Source organism: Zalophus californianus, chromosome 1 (assembly GCF_009762305.2).
Source record: "Zalophus californianus isolate mZalCal1 chromosome 1, mZalCal1.pri.v2, whole genome shotgun sequence".
Taxonomy (NCBI): Eukaryota; Metazoa; Chordata; class Mammalia; order Carnivora; family Otariidae; genus Zalophus; species Zalophus californianus.
In genome coordinates, this window is record NC_045595.1 from 3,644,870 (window position 1) to 3,662,188 (window position 17,319).

Here is a 17,319-nt window from a genome sequence, read left to right on the forward strand (position 1 = left end):
TCTAAAGATTTTATTTATTTATTTGACAGAGACACAGCGAGAGAGGGAGGACAAGCAGGGGGGAGTGGGAGAGGGAGAAGCAGGCTTCCCGCAGAGCAGGGAGCCCCATGCGGGGCTCGATCCCAGGACCCTGGGACCATGACCTGAGCCGAAGGCAGACGCTTGACGACTGAGCCACCCAGGCTCCCCTTATTTATTTTTTTATAAAGATTTTACTTATGTATTTGAGAGAGAGAGAGATAGAGAGAGAGAGAGAGAGAGAGAGCGCACAAGCAGGCAGAGAGGCAGGCAGAGGGAGAGGGAGAAGCAGGCTTCCTGCAGAGCAGGGAGCCCCATGCGGGGCTCGATCCCAGGACCCTGGGACCATGACCTGAGCCGAAGGCAGACGCTTGACGACTGAGCCACCCAGGCGCCCCTAACATTTTTGTTTTAAAGCGATGTTGTGTGATTAGTATAATCACTCCAGTTTTCTTACAGTTGATATTTGCATGCTATCCCTTTTTCCATCCTTTTATTTGCAGCCTGCTTATATCTTTGAATCTAAAGAGTGTCTCCTATAGACAGCATATAGTTGGGTCCCGTTTTGTTTTTGTTTTTTCCAGTTTGACAATCTCTGTCTTTTTTTAAAGTTTTTATTTGAGTTCCAGTTAGTTAACATACAGTGTAATATTAGTTTCAGGTTTAGAATTTAGTGCTTCGACACTTCCATACATCACCCAGTGTTCATCACAAGTACGCTCTTTAATTTCCATCACCTATTTCCCCCCCCCCCCCCGCCCAAACCTCCCCTCTGGTGACCATCAGTGTGTTCTCTGTAGTTAGGAGTCTGTTTCTTGGTTTGCCGCTTTCTTTTTCCCCTTTGCTCACTTTTTTTGTTTCTTAAACTCCACATATGAGTGAAAGCATATGGCATTTGTCTTTCTCTGACTGACTTCTTTCACTTAGCATAATACACTCTGGCTCCATCCACGTCGTTGCAAATGGCAGGATTTCATTCTTTTTTTTGTGGGTGGATAATATTCTATTATATATATATATAGGTATCTATATATCACATTTTTTAAAAAGATTTTTATTTATTTGACAGAGACACACAGAGAGAGGGAACACACAAGCAGGGGGAGTGGGAGAGGGAGAAGCAGGCTTCCCGCTGAGCAGGGGACACTGCTCTGCAGGCTTCCTGCCGAGCAGGGAGCCCCATGCGGGGCTCTATCCCGGGACCCTGGGAACATGACCTGAGCCGAAGGCAGATGCTTAACGACTGAGCTACCCAGGCACCCCAATATCACATCTTCTTTATCCATTCATGGGTGGACACACACTTGGTCTGTTTCCATAGTTTGGCTATTATTGATAGTGTTGCTATAAACATCAGGGTGCACGTATCCTTTTGAATCAGTATGTTGCATCCTTTGGGTAAATACCTGTTTCTATTTTTAACTTTTTGAGGAACCTCCCTACTGTTTCCCACAGTGGCTGCAGCAGCTTGCATTCCCACCAACAGTGTAAGAGGGTTTCCCTTTCCCCGCATCCTCGCCAACATCTGTTGTTTCTTGTGTTGTTGATTTGAACTCTTCTGACAAGTGTGAGGTGATATCGTAGTTTTGATTTGCATTTCCCTGACGATAAGTGGTGGTACGCATCTTTTCATATGTCTGTTGGCCATCTGTATGTCATCTTTGGAAAAATGTCTGAGCATGTCTTCTGCCTATTTTTTAATTCGATTATTCATTTTTTGGGTGTTGAGTTTAATATGTTCTTTATATATTTTGGCTACTAACTCTTTATTGAATATATCGTTTGTGAATATCTTCTCCTATTCCCTAGGTTGTCTTTTAGTTTTGTTTCCTTTGCTGTGCAGAAGCTTTTAATTTTATTTATTTTTATTACTATTTTTTAAAGATTTTATTAATTTTTAGAGAGAGAGAGAGTGCATGTGTGCGCCTGCATACACTTGTGAGTAGGGTGGGGGAGGGGCAGAGGGAGAGAAGCAGACTCCCTGCTGAGTGGGGAGCCTGACGCGGGAGGATCCCGAGATCATGACCTGAGCTGAAATCAAAGAGTCAGATGCTCAACCCACTGAGCCACCCAGTTCCCCGAAGCTTTTTATTTTGATGAAATCCCAATAGTTTATTTTTGCTTTTGCTTCCCTTGCCTTTGGAGACATGTCTAGTATGAAGTTGCTACAGCCAAGGTCAAAGAGGTTACTGCCTGTGTTCTCTAGGATATTTATGGTGTCATGCATCACCCTGGGGGTCTTTCATCCATTTTGAGTTTATTTTTGTGTATGGTGTGAGAAACTGGTCGTTTCATTCTTCTGCATGTGGCTGTCCAGTTTTCCCAACACCGTTTGTTGAAGAGACTGCCTTTCCTGCTTTGTTGAAGATTAGTTGACCGTATAGTTTTGGGTCCATTTCTGGGTTTTCTATTCTGTTCTGTTGGTCTGTGTGTCTGTTTTTGTGCCAGTACCGTACTGTTTTGATTATTACAGCTTTGTAATATAACTTGAAGTCTGGAATTGTGGTGCCACCAGCTTTGGTTTTCTTTTTCAACATTCCTTTGGCTATTTGGGGTCTTTTGTGATTCCATACAAATTTTAGGATTGTTTGTTCCAGCTCTGTGAAAAATGCCGGTGGTATTTTGATAGGGATTGCATTAAATGTGTAGATTGCTTTGGGTAGTATAGACATTTTCTCAGTGTTTGTTCTTCGAATCCATGAGCATGGAATGTCTTTCTATTTGTGTCATCTTCAATTTTTTCATAAGTGTTCTGTAGTTTTCAGAGTACAAATATTTTACCTCTTTGTTTAGGTTTGTTCCTAGGTATCTTATTATTTTTGCGTGCAGTTGTAAATGGGATTGATTCCTTAATTTCTCTTTCTGCTGCTTCATTTTTGGCATGTAGAAATGCAGCAGATTTCTGTACGTTGATTTTGTATCTTGCAGCTTTACTGAATTCATGTATCAGTTCTAGCAATTTTTTGGTGGAGTCTTTTGTATTTTTTTTTAAGATTTTATTTATTTATTTGACAGAGAGAGACACAGCGAGAGAGGTGCACACACAAGCAAGGGAAGTGGGAGAGGGAGAAGCAGGCTTCCCGCGGAGCAGGGAGCCCGATGTGGGGCTTGATTCCTGGACCCCGGGATCACGACCTGAGCCGAAGGCAGACGCCTAACGACTGAGCCACTCAGGTGCCCCTCTTTTTTTTTTTTTTTTTAATTTTTTAAAAAGAGTTTATTTGAGAGAGAGAGAGAGAGAGAGAAAATGAGTGGGGGGAGGGGCAGAAGGAGAGGGAGAGGAGAAGCAGACTCCTTGCTGAGCAAGAAGCCTGACACAGCACTCGATCACAGGACCCTGAGATCATGACCTGAGCCTCAGACAGATGCTTAACCCACTGAGCCACCCAGGTGCCCTTGGGTTTTCTATATAGAGTATTATGTCATCTGCAAAAAGTGAAAGTTCTACTTCTTCCTTACTGATTCATATGCCCTTTATCTCTTTTTGTTGTTTGATTGCTGAGGCTGGGACTTCCGGTAGTATGTTTAATAATAACAATGGTGAGAGTGGACATCCTTATCTTGTTCCTGACCATAGGACAGTCTTTGTCTTTTGGTTGGACTGTTTAATCCATCCACATTTTTTAAAAACTTTTATTTATTCTATTTTGAAGAAGATTTTATTTAATTATTTGACAGAGCAAGCACGAGCAGGGGGAACGGGAGAGAGAGAAGCAGACTCCCCGCTGAGCAGAGAGCCCGATGTGGGGCTTGATCTCAGGACGCTGGGATCATGACCTGAGCCGAAGGCAGATGCTTAAGCGACTGAGCCACCCGGGCGCCCCTCCATCCACATTTAATGTCATTATTGATATAGTTGGATTTACGTCTGTGATTTTCCTTTTGTTTTTCACCTCCTGCCTTTGGTTCCTCTCCTTTACTGCCGCCTTTTGCATTAAGTGCATATTTTCTAGTGTAATGTTTTAATTCCTTTAATGATTTTTCCACTGCATTTTTTGAAGTATCTTCTAGTGGCTGCTCTAGGTCTTATCATAAGCATCTTAACTTATCAGAATTTCCAGTATTATTGGAAGCAAGTCTCTGCTGATTCCACTTGAACTGAGCTTCCTCAAGATTAAGTTCACTCGATTATCAAGGACGCTCACATGTCGCTCTGCCTGCATGGCGCCCGTCTTTTGCCCATTCCTCCGCACACTCGCTGAAATTAATGCGTCATAGCCCTCTTAGGGCTGTCGCACCCAAAAGTATTTGTGAGGCTCTAGCATCTCAGGCTCGGGCTTGGGAAGGCCCCGACTCTGTCATCACCCTGCCCGTGGTTTTGGCCTCTTCTCCCTTGCCCCATCTAAGCTGACTGGTTTGTGGCTCTGATCCTGTCACAGGATTTCAGATCTGGGTCAGCATGTCACGCCCACTCGCAGGCAGGCAGGTCTTTGGTCTTTAAGGCGTGCCTGGTACTCAGCCTAGAGACCGATCTGGGAAGGCCGGTGGTGGTGGTGGTGGGGAAGTTGTGACCTGGTAATTAACCGACCCCTTTTGTGAGAGCCAAGAGGGTGGCCTGCTTGGCTGTGTCAGGATGGCACCAGGCCAGGGAACTAGGGGGTAATGACTCGGGTGGCCTCGGTGTTCTGGATGCATTCAGTCGAAGCTTCAGAACAGCATCACAGTGGTGATCAATCTTTGGGGAGCTCTGATGCGTTCATTTTCTGGCTTGGTATCTTTTTTTTTTTTTTTTTTTAATTAATAGCAGCTTTTTTAAGTAGAATTCCCACGTCATACCTTCACCCTTTTAGAGTGTACAAATTCTGTGGTCGTTAGTATATCTCTGCGGTGATAAACTGATCACCACCGTGTGATTTCAGAACTTCACCACCACCCGACAAGGAAACCCCGTACCTTTCCAATAGTCCTGCCCATTCCCCTCCTCTGACAGCCCCAACAACCACTCAGCTGTTTCCCAACTGCGGATGAGCCTGTTCTGCACATGTCACTCGCATGGACTCCCACCCCATGTGGCCCTCTGTGTCCGGTTCCCTCCCTGAGCGTCGTGGGCTCGGGGTCTGTCCCCGGGGCAGCGTGTGGGCGCGCCTCGCCCCTGTTCGCGGCCGAGGGACGCTCCCGAGTGCAAGTGCACACGCTGTGTGTATCCGCTCACCCACTGATGTGCACTTGGATTGTTTCCACTGTTTGGCCACTATGACTAATGCCTATAATGCACGAGATGAACACTCCTGTGGTGGTTTTTGTGTGCACGCTTGTTTTCATTTCTCTTCAGTAGATACCTTGGAGTGGAATTGCTGGTCATAGAGAGACCCCCTGTTTAACACTCGAAGAAACTGCCAAATTGTTTTCCAACGTGGCTGCACCGTTTTTGCGGTCCTGCCAGCGGTGTATGAAGGCTCCAGTTTGGCTAGGTATTTTAAATTTGAATTAGGTAGAGAGAGGGTACTGTAATCACTTTGGTGATGGCTTAATCCCAGGACGCTTCGCTTCTTTCCCCTGAGATTGGTTCCCTTGTCTCCATGATGGCCAGTGGGGCTGCTGGAGGGACAGCACCTCTGGGTATCAGGTACAGCTCACGAGGTGGGCTCTACCTTATTTTTATAAAAGTCGGTATGAGTATTATGACTAAAGACAGAAGTCTGTGTGAATTACAGATGTCCCCAGACTCCCCCCCCTGCCCCCCCCCCCCCCCCGAGAGAACCATCTCTGGCATCTTGGCCAAGGTTCTCCTGGTCATTGACTGCATATGCTTTCATTTTTGTAGGAGTGTGGGTGCTCTTCTCTTTGGGTTATGTGTATTTTTTTCTCTTTAAACAGCACTGCAGTGAACATCCTTGTTGCCCTTTGTTTGAAGTGAGCTTCTGTGAGTGTGGGTACTTGGCCCACAGATGCCTTTTATATCTTGAGGCATGTTGCTTGGTTGTCCCAGGGTGGTGGTCAGGGTTGATGCTCCCATGGTGGCTGGAGGCTCCCATCATACGGGGGACAGCCCCAGCTTCTGTCTGTCTTTGTAACTGTCACCTCCTAATCACCTCTTTTTTTTTTTTTTTTTTTTGAATTACCAGTTCATAGCCATGCCCACCGATTAAACTGGGTGTTTATATTTTCTCTTGACTTATAACAGGATTTCTCGAACTGTTTGATGTCTTGGAACCAGGCCATTCTCTGGGGGGCATCCCAGGCGCTGTGGGGGCTTAGCAGCATCCCTGGCCCCACCCCACGATGTCAGGAGCCCCCCCCTCCCCATGTGACAGCCACAGACATCCCCAGATGTTGTCCATTGTGCCCTGGGGGCCGGATCGCCTCTGGCTGAGAAGCAGTGTTTTAAAACATCCTTTCCTGTATTAGGGCTGTTAGCACCCTTTTGTGTCACACGTTTTTTTCTCAGTTTCTCATTTATCTTTCAGCTTTATTTTTGATGTTGGTACACAGAATGTTTTCAAGTTTATTGCCAAATTTGTCTTTTCCTTTAAAGCTCCTGGTCTTGTGACCTCCTTGGAGAGGTCTCCTCTGCGCCCGCCCCCCCCAAGATTATAAAAACATTGGCCTGTGTTTTCCTGCTTGCACTCTTGTGGAGTTCTTAAAGACTGCAGTCTAGAAGCTGCGGGCGGGCGGAGGGCTCCGTGTCTTCCACACGTCTCCCTGCTGATCTGCGCGGGCTGGTGATCCACGTAGAGCGTGGCTGCCCTGTTGCTAGCTGTGTGGTCTCAGACAAGTCACTCCACCACCCTGGGTCTCAGTTTCCTCATCTGCGAGGTGGGCTGTGATGACAGTGCCTGGGGTTGGGGCTGATCAGACAGGCCAGGTGTTGAGAGCGGTGCCCCCGCGTGGGTTAACTGTGCCCAGAGCGGACTCTGGAGGGAGGGTAGCCTTCCGAGAGGCCAGTAAACCTATGCAGACTCACCGGGGCCAAGAGGGACGAGCAGTTCTTCTCTGGCCACGTAAGGTGCATACCTCTGCGCTGTCCAGCCCCGGCCCCACCCAGCGCCTGTGCGCAATTATAGGGCACGTGGGCAGAGACATAGGAAGATCGTTTTGTTACTGATGATGGTTTTAAATGGTGACTTGTGGAACATCTAAGACCTATACATATGAATAAAGAATGGATGGGTGTTTTGAGCATCTGCCCAGCCCCTGGCTTTGCAGGGAGCTTGGTGGGGGACCCCCCCCCCCGAGGATGCTGGCATCTGCCCCTCTCTCTGTGTGGCTCTAGCCCCTTGCCCGTGGCTGTGGGCCAGGGGGACAGGTGGCCTTTGCCCAGGCTGCTTCCCTGACCCTGTGGAGCCAAGTGAAGGTGGAGGTGGGCTGGCAGACCCAGTGCTTGTCCCTGACACCCCAGAGAAGGTGCTGACAGCCGTGCCCGTGGCCCTCCTGGACTCCCTGGCCTTTCGTCCAAGCAGTCCTTCCTATTTTTATTTCTCCAATCCAAACGCTTCCTTTTCATTGTTTGTAATTCAAGTTTTTAGAGACATGATTTCAGATTTACAGAGAAGTTGAGAGAATAACACAAAGAATTCCTGGATGCGTTTCACCCCGTTGCTTGAGCGTTTAACGATGTACTCATCCGTTCTATTCCTTTTCTCGCTCTCTCTGCATTTTTCCTGAACTGTTTCAGAGAGATGCCCCTTTCCCTCTAAATACTGCAGTGTTTAGTTCTTCCAGACAAAGGATTCTCTTAGCAAATTACCCAAATCAGGAAATTAATTTGCAGAATTCTCAAAAGAGAGTCCAGGATCACACGTTGTATTTGGTTGTCTGGCTGCTTTCATTTCTCTTAATTTGGAACGTTTCCCGAGACTGTGTTTGGAGTTCATGACTTTGACATTTGGGAGAGGACAGTCTGGTGATTCTGCAGGATGTCCCTCAGTGTGGGCTCGTCTGATGGTTTCACACGGTTACATACTTTTGGCAGGAATATCCTGGAAGTGACCTTGTGTCCTTCTTAAGTACATAATACCCAGAAGCCCCTGGTGTCAGTTTGGTCCATTTTTGGTGATATTCACCTCCATCACTTGGTTAAGGAGGTTTCTCTACCCTAAAGTGACTATTGTCCAATTTGTATTGAGTAAGTTTCTGGTGAGGAGGTAGTCTGAGACCATGTGCACACCTTGTTGTTCCTCCAGCATCCAGTGTTGGTTTTAACAGCACTATTGATTCTGGCCAAAGGGTGATTGTCTGACTCCATCATTCCTTTTGCATTTTTTTAAAAAATTTTATTTATTTGAGAGAGAGAGAACATGAGCTGGGTGGGGAGGGCAGAGGGAGAAGCAGGCTCCCTGCTGAGCAGGGAGCCCGACGCGGGACTTGATCCTGGGACTCCAGGGTCATGGCCTGAGCCGAAGGCAGATGCTTAACGACTGAGCCACCCAGAAGCCCCTCCTTTTGCATTTGTTAATTGGCTTTCTGCTGTAAGAACCAGCTAGCTGTCTTCTCTTCCCCATTTGTTTATTTATATCCATGTGGACTCGTGGATTCTTACCTGACTCAGTAGGTTATAATCCATCGCTAGCGTTATGTGTTTGGTTGCTCCAGTGGTCCCAAATTTATCCAGAGGGAGAGCCCCATCATGCTGGCTCCATGTGTCTTTCGACATGTCCTCACCGTTCCCTGGGTGCTTCCTGACTTCCGGACGCAGTGAGTGTCCAGGCCTATCGCGTCCTCTTCTGCCCGGTGCTCTGAGGTTGACCACGGCTCCGGGGAGCCTTGGTTCTTCTTGTGCACGATGGCATGGAAAAACCAACATCTGGTGTTCACTGTGCTCATTGCCGCTGGGGTGTCTTTGCTTCTAGGCCCTCTTATTGGCTAGGGCTGGGAATACACACACATGTGCATATATTGAGCATTCCTATGTGCATGTGTACATATCACACACACACACACACACACACACACACACACACTCAGATGTTTCTGCTTCCGGTCATCCACGTATATGCCGTGGTGCCCATGAGTGTACACTGATGCTTCCAGTCGCAGTCTCCCACACAGGCTCCTTGCTGTCCTCCCCCTTCTTCCTAACTCGCTCTCTGTCCGCAAGAACCCGCCTCATCGCCACGAGTAAAAGAAGCCTGCAGAGTAGAAGTTAATACTTTGTTGTATCTTTATTTCCAGGGTGTATGGCTCCAAAATTGTGTTCCAAAGTGGCCTGGGTTAGTTCTTCGTTTTCTTCTTTACTGTGGTTCTATTATTACCTGAAATATGGTTTGCTTTAGTTGTCTCTGTTCTGTATTTGTTGTAGAATACCCCCCTACCCCCTCGGTTCTCACTGATTTCATTCATTCATTCAGTAGATGGGACATTAGCATGGTTCCAAGTCCGAGTGCACGAAGGCATCTGGAGAAAAGTGCCCGTACTCCTCCCTGCAGGGAATGATCTCACTAGTCGCTGGCTTATCCTGGCTTATGTTTTCTTATATCTCCACTTTTTTCACATGGAGGGTGGCATCGTGGGGCTCGCTCGTGAACTTTACACTTTTCACTGAAGGACACATCCTGGAAACAACCTCACCTGGCCATGGAGATGTCCTCTTCTGCACGGTGTCTGCTGTGGGGCGCAGTTAATTCAGCCTCTGCTGTGTGTGGGCATTTAGGTTGTTTCCAGTGTCTTGCAGATGTAAATGGTGCTGCAGCGAGTGCCCTTGTCTATTAGGTATTTTTGTATTCGTGGAAGAGTATCTTCAGGGTGGATTTCTACAGTGAGATTGCTGGGTCAAAAGTTAAGTGTAATTGTGTTTTGTCAGCTTCTGCCCAGTTCCCTTCCAGAGGGTGGTATGGGTTTACTCCTGTCGGCCCTGTGGGATGACAGGTCTGGTCCCCATAGCCTCACCAGCAGGATGTGCTGTTCTATTTAAAATTATCTGCCAATCTGAGAGGTATGAGAAGTGGGGGTCTCAGTGTGGTTTTAATTAGCATTTCTGGAATGATGAGTGAGGCTGAACAGTATTTAATATGTCAAGGGCCATTTTTGTACCTTTTCTGTGAACTGCTTATTCATGCTTTTCACCTTTTTCAATAGGATTTCTCAACCACCACCCCCAACTTTTATTTATTTATTTATTTATTTAATTCAAAAGACTTTATTTATTTGACAGAGAGAGAGAGAGCAGAAGCAGGGGGAGCAGCAGAGGCAGAGGGAGAAGCAGGCTTCCTGCTGAGCAGGGAGCCCGATGTGGGGCTTGATCCCAGGATCCTGAGATCATGACCTGAGCTGAAGGCAGATGCTTAACTGACTGAGCCACCCAGGCACCCACCATCCTCCCAACTTTTAAAACTTTAGCATACATTAGGGAGATGAGCCCTTTGTCGTATGTTTGTAAATACTTGCTTTGAGTTTCCCGGTTTTATTTTGACTCTTTAAAAAAAGATTTATTTATTTTAGAGAGAGGGATTGAAAGAGAGAGAGCACAAGCACAGGGAGGGCCACAGGGAGAGGGAGAGAGAATTTCAAGCAGACTCCCCACTGAGTGCAGAGCCCGACACCGCCGGGCTCAGTCTCACAACCCTGAGATCATGACCTGAGCCGAAATCAAGAGTCAGACGCTTAACCAACTGAGCCACCCATGTGCCCCTGCAATTTGATTTTTTAATGGTGGTTTGTTTGTTTGCTTGTTTTTAGTTTCTTTTGCCCTGAAGAAGTGTGTGTGTTTTAAGATAATTTGTGATAGAGTCAAGTTTATGGATCTTTCTTTTTTTATTGCCTCTGGATTTGGAATGCTAGTTGGAAAGCCTTTTTGTATGCTGAGTTGGAGGGGAATTCACCATGTTTTTTTCCAGTCCTCATACGGTCACATGCTTTCCAAGCAGACCCCTCATCCATTTGGAGTTCATTCCTGTTGATGGTGTGAGGTATGGGTCCGACTGTCTTTTCCCAAATTGTTGCCCTGTTGTCCTGGTGCTGTGGTTGAAAACCCTTTATTCAGTGCTGTGAGCTGCCACTCTTTTCTCCCTCCCTCCCCGATCTGTGACCCCCAGCCGCCTGGAGGAGGTCACCATTGAGAAAGACGTGTGCACGCCCCTTCCTTTCCAACATGCAAAGCGTGCGCTGTGTGGCCCGCAGAACTGGGCACCTTGCCTCCAGGCATCTCATGGTTGACAACACCCGGGTGGGAACGTCCCCAGTCCTGGTGCTCCCTCCGAAGTCTTTATGTACCCCGCGCCCCCCACCCCTCTGCCAGGCGCCAAGGTGTTGGCAGCCTTTCGCGCTCCAGGCCCTGCAGAGGAGGGTCCTATAGAGGACTCTGGGTGGATGGGTGGGCTGTGTGTCCCAAACGTAAAGGCCGAAGGGTAGCTGGCTGGAAGGAGGTGGGGGTTTTCTAACAAAGAGGTGTTGCCAGATTGCCCTTCAGACACATCCTGCACGGCTGCTGGGAGCATGGTGAAGGCACCTCCCCACCCTCTGTGTCTTCAGATCTGCCTCCTTTACCTGCAGGAGCCACTTCGATGACCAGGCCCCTAATAGCGGACATTGGTTGAGGGCTTATGGTGTGCCAGGGAGTCCTTTAAGCACTTCTTTCAGTTGCCTTATTTAGCTCCCCACGATCGCATGAGTAGGGCATTAACATGGTGACCCCACTTTACAGATGTGGAAACTGAAGCCCAGAAGCTGGGAACTTGGCCCGGGTTACAAGGCTGGAGCTGGGCCCAAGCCTCTGGAGCCTGGGCCTGTCACCCCGACCCCACCACACTCTCCAGGGAGAAAGACAGAGAACGTAGAAGGACATGCTGTGAAAAGTGTAATCCTCACAACGATAAGGCTCTGCCGCCTCGGTAACAAGCCCCAACTGCCCTGTCATCACTTTCTCTGGAGTTTTGGTCTCTCTCTCTCTCTCTCTCTCTCTCTCTCTTTTTTCTTTCTTGCTCTGTCGCTGTGATGTTGAGCATCTTCTCACGTGCTTGTTGGATGTTTATCTTCTTTGGAGAAACGTCCATTCAGATCTTTCATCTATTTGCCAATTAGGTTGTCTTTCTGTTGTCGATCCTTAAGAGTTCTTTATATATCCTGGGTACAAGTCCCTGATGTGATATAAGATCTGCAGATATCTTCACCCATTCCGTGGGTTGTCTTCCCTTTCTTAATTATGTCCTTTGAAGCGCAAAGTCTAATTTATCTGTTTTTCTCTTTTGTTGCTTGTGCTGTTGGTGTGGCATCTCCAAACCATTGCCTAACCCACAGTCATAAGGATCTAATTCATGTGTTTTCTTCTCTGAGAGTTTTATGGTTTTCGCTCCTAGGTTTAGATATGTGATCCTTTTGAGTTAAGTTTGCATGTGGTGTGAGGTAGGGGGTCCAGCTTCATTCTTTTTCACGTGGGTATCCAGTTGTTGAAAAAAACCGTTCTTTCCCCGTTGAATGGTCTTGGCAGCCTCCTTGAAAAATCACTTGGCTTTGCAAGTGTGGGTTTATTTCTGGACTGTCAACTCTCTTGGACTAATTTCTGTGTCCAGCTTTATGCCGCTAGCACACTGTCATGTTTACTGTGGTTTTGTCACCCTGAGTTATATCTGGTCTTGGGGGTGGGAGTTAAGGAAAATGATGTGGTTCTTACATTTCCGTGTAATGAAACCAGACCCTTCTTAGTTGGGATCAAGACAGCCTGGATGCCCTCCACTTCCCTGGCTGAGCCCTCATGACTTCTACAGCGGGATTTCAGCATCCATGAGGATATGGGGGATTTGGTGAGATACTTGTAAATAAGAGGCTCTTTCGCCACTATGCAAAGATTGATGAAACATGTCGCTTTTTCATCTCTTTCAAACAGGAAGGATCTGAAATATGTGTTCGGCAGGTTGGGTCTTTATCAGGTCCTGAAACTAGATGGTAGTGTGGTGTCAGCTTGCTTTTTCTTTTCTTATCAGTTTGGATCTTTTTACAGCCACTCTCCTCTTCCAGCTAAAACCTGCTGTGCAGTGAGCTTCAGAGGACAGAGGTAAAGGTTGGCTTTTTTTTTTTTTTTTTGAGTTTTTATTTTGAAATAATTTTAGACTTACTGAAATGTTACAAAGACAGTACAGAGAGTTCTTGGGTACTTTTCAGCTACCTCCCTAATGTTAGCATCTAATATAACTGGAGAGGAATGACCCAAAGTAAGCAAGGAGCATGGAGGAATAGTATTTGGCCTTTCTTCAGATTCCCCTACTTGTCACATGCATGTCCCATTTCTGCCCCAGAGCCCCGTCCGGGACCCTGTAATGCATTTAGCTGTCAAATCTCCTCCGGCTCCTCTGGGCTGGGACTGTTTCTCCTTCTTTGCTGATCTATTGTGACCTCGACACTTTTGGAGAGCACTGGTCAGGGATTTTGTGGAATGTCCCTCCACTTGGCTTTGTCCGGTGTTTTCTTGGGATTAGATGAAGGTTTTGCAGTTTGGGGCAGGCTGCCTTCTCCGTGCAGGATGTTGGTGTGTCTCTTTGCGGGTGATGTCAACCTCGATCCCATGCCAGGAGTCTCCACTGGAAAGTTACTAATTTTCCCTTTGGGGACTGTGCAAATACCTTGTTTCCTCTCAAACTTTTGCCTGTCTGTGGATTCTCCCTGCCATAGTTGTTACTGTGATATTCACATGGTGACTTTGTATCACCCTCGCTGCTTCTCCATGTTCGAATTAGAATTCCTTTGTAGAAAAGGGCAGTCCCTTCTCCCTCGTTCATGGTACGTTTTTAATTTTGCATCAGCAAAGACTTATGCGATTTATTTATTTATTTTTAATATTTTTGCATTTCCAAAGGCTAAATTTTCTTTTTTTTTTAGGATTTTATTTATTTATTTGAGAGAGAGAGAATGAGAGATAGAGAGCACGAGAGAGGGAAGAGGGTCAGAGGGAGAGGCAGACTCCCCGCGGAGCAGGGAGCCCGATGCGGGCCTCGATCCCAGGACTCCAGGATCATGACCTGAGCCGAAGGCAGTCGCTTAACCAACTGAGCCACCCAGGCGCCCCTTATGCGATTTATTTTATCCTGTGGGTTATAGTCCAGTACAATCACTATTCTGTTGCCCGAATTGTCCTTGCTTTGGTCATTGGGCATGCCTTCTTTGGGGTCCTGTGTCCTTCCTTCATGACCGCATCCCCTGGGGACAGTTGCCTTCCTTCCTGCTCCCATGCAATGCTCAGGCTCACCTGGTATATTCCCTTCCCCAACCCCGGAGTAGACCACTTCTCCAAGGAGGAGTGGGGACCAAGGAGTTCCTTACCTTGGAGAACGATATTTGAACCCTGATCCTGGGTGCTGGTGTGCTCAGTGCTAGGGGGCGTTGTGGCTTCTCTCAGTAGACAGAGCTTAGAAATGTGAATCCTAACCCATGCCTGCATGCCTGTCTGTGTTTATTTTTGTGTCCATCTATCTGTATATGTATGTTTTTCAAAAACCCATGAGTTGGTTCATACTGATCTGATGATAGAGTCGTCAGGTCAGTGGTCCTTCTGAGACTGGGGATGCTTCTCTGCCCTGTGAGGGGCACGTACAGCCCTTGCAGGCTTGGGTGGACAGCAGGGGGTGCCAGGCCCCGTTTGAGGGCCCCTTGGGGTTCGTGGCCATGGAGGAGCAGGCCCAGGTGGACAGTTAACCCTTGTGGGTCAGGTGGCTGAGGGAGTGGGTGAGGACTCCTTTCCTGTCTGGCCTAGAGGCTGCCTGCTCAGCTCTCTGCCTCTCAAAACGCCAGGCCTAGCTCCAGGGCAAGAGTGGGCAGTATGTTCTGGTATGGGCCAGCCCTCCGAACCCACCCTGAGGGTCCGCCCTGGGCAGCTGAGAGCTGATAGGACCAGGGGACTCGGGTACCTCAGCAAGGGTGGGGAGGCCAAGCCCGTGGGGTCCCCGGAGATGCCACCAGCTGGTGGCAGTTCCCAACGCCTCGGCCTTTAGGTATAGCTGGCTCTTTCCCTGTTTCCTGCTCCTGCTGCTTCCTGGCCCCACCTGCCTGCCTTTTGCAGAGGCCACTTTGTACGCTGCTTCGGCGTCTGCCTGCTCACGGTGGGCACATTGGAATAATGGTATCTTCTAACGGCCAGATTGTGCCTTTTTAAGAGAGAAGATGGTCGGACTGTGCCTTTTAGGGGCATCGATGTCTGATGTCTCAGGTCGCCACTGGAGGCTCTTACCTTGCTGCAACCGGACTCCCCGCCCGAGTTCTATTCTTAGCGCCCCAGATTTCCCGGGACCCACAGTGAGGTCAGCGGCTGGGCTGGGCCAGCCTGGGCAGTGGGAGGCATCAAACCCAGCCCGCCTGGGCCTTTCTGTTTTCTTTTTAAATGTTACTGAGACTTTATTTTTTAAAAAACCATTTTGGGATTTGTAGAGAAATTGAGAGTGGGCCCCCCCCCCCCCCACACACACACTGATTCCCCACTGGGCTCTTCTGTCGGGCTGGGACCCTGTTGCAGTTAACGGACCAATGTTGATAAATTCTCAGTAAGCAAAGTCCACAGTTTATTCCGATTTCCTCAGTTTCCCCCAGTGTCCCTTTTCTGTCCCAGGCTCCCATGTGACACGGAGTCGTCACGTCTCCTTGGGCTCCTCCGGGCTGGGACAGTTTCTCAGACTTCCCTGGTGTTTGATGCCCCTTGACAGTGGCGTGGAGGACGGGGAAGGGGTTTTGTAGGAAGCCCCTTCCTTGGATTTGTCTGGGGTTTTTCTCATGGTGAGACCAGGGGGATGGGTTTTGGGAGGAAGACCCCCAAGTCAAGTGCCCTTCTCCTGACGTCACTGCAGATGTTGGCCTCAGTCCCCTGGCTGAGGTGGGCAGTCAGGTGTCTCCACTGCAAAGTCACTCTTCCCAGTTTCCATGCTGTTCTATTTGGGAGGAGGTCACCGTGCCCGGCCCACACTTCACGGCCCTCTGATCCCTCAGCCCCGGACTGCCTTGTGCCCAGTGGGCCTGTGGCCGTGTCTCAGACTGGGCCCTGGCATCCCAGAGCCCCCCGGGGTGGCTGCCGGCCAGCCGTGGAGGGCCTGCATCCCCTGAAGGAGCCGTGGAGGTAGGTGAGCTGTGCCGTGGCCTGGGAATTGGGGCCTGATCCCAGCCCCAGAGCTTCCAGTCTCCCAGCGGGGGCGTCCGTGCTCTTGGCCCCCAGAGCGCGAGGGCAGAAGGACCCATGGCATTGGTGGCCCGGCAGCCACGGGTAGCAGCAGACGGAGGTCTGTCCGGCTGAGAACCACAGGCCCTAGTGGTCTTGTGTTTCAGACCACGTGCTGGTGGGCGTGGCCCGCACAGGGGGACAGTTCCCAGTGATGAGGGAGACACGTGATCCCATCAACACAGGAGTGAAAGGTGGAGGCCGGCAGTCCGCAGCCTGGAGCCTGCACCATCCGTGGAGGTGGAAAGATCCCTCAGCTCCCCTGAAATCTGGGAAACACACTTCCACCTCGAAGCTGCTGTGTTAGTCTCTCTGTGCTGTTGTAACAACGAACCGTGGACTTACTGACAAAACAGTGCATACCGATGATCTCGGATCTGGAGGCCAGAAGCCCCACCTGGGTCTTACTGGGCTACCGTCAGGGTGTGGGCAGGGCGGGATCCGTTCTTCGTTCCTTACCTTTCCGACTCCTGGAGGCGCCACATTCCCCGCCTAACGGCCCCTTCCCCCGTGTGCACGGTGTGGGTGTGTCCGTGGGACCTCTGCTGCTGTTGTCACGTCTCTTTCGCTGACCCTCCTGCTGCACTCTTGGGAGGACGCTGGGCCCACCAGATAATCCGGGATCCTCTTCCCATCCCAGGGCCCTTAACGTAATCCGCCCCGCCCCCCCACCCCCCAGCAGAGTCCCTTTTGCTGTGGAAGGGGGTGTGGCCACAGATCACAGGGATTAGGACCTGGACATCTTGGGGGCTGTGGTTCTGCCAGCCACAGCTCCCTGGAGGGGTTCCAGAGTCATCGGATTCTCAGGCTCGAGCCTTGCCAACAGCAGGGGCTGGTGGGGCTGTGCAGCAGGGAAGGCTTCAGCCGCGCAGGTGGGGGAGGCCGAGGACCCCCCAGGGAGGGCCTTCGGGAGAGCCGCCAGCAGTTGACCTCGCCCGGATGTGTGCAGCCCGAGGTCCAGCAATCCCACAGCTCACTGGTGTCGTTCAACCCTGGGCCTGACCTGTTAAAAGACAGTGAGATCTGTTTAATGGGGTCATGCCCAGGAATTTTAAAAACCAGAGAAAAATAAGAGACAATTCCAGCCTACATTGCACACCGTGGGCCTGTTGCCCAACACCGAGGGGTGTTGGTGAAGCTTGTGTTATGTGGAGAAAGCGTGCGGAACTGCATTTAACAAAGCCACTGCCCCCTGGGGCGAGCTGCCCTGCCCAGGGGCACAGGCCGTAGGGGAC

At 49.3% G+C, this 17,319-nt stretch overlaps 1 protein-coding gene across 5 annotated transcripts in view; it reads left to right on the forward strand.

The window, feature by feature from the left end:
* KDM4B (lysine demethylase 4B) overlaps window positions 1-17,319 on the forward strand; it is a 133,967-nt gene that overhangs the window by 16,764 nt on the left and 99,884 nt on the right. The window contains exon 1 of one of the 5 annotated variants that reach the window (XM_027584578.2): window positions 3,151-3,192. The exons of 3 other annotated variants lie outside the window; for them this stretch is intronic. The gene's annotated coding sequence lies outside the window, so the exon portion shown is untranslated. Of the gene's footprint in view, window positions 1-3,150; window positions 3,193-17,319 lie in introns of those variants that run through there. One more of the 5 variants, XM_027584586.2, reaches the window with a different exon arrangement.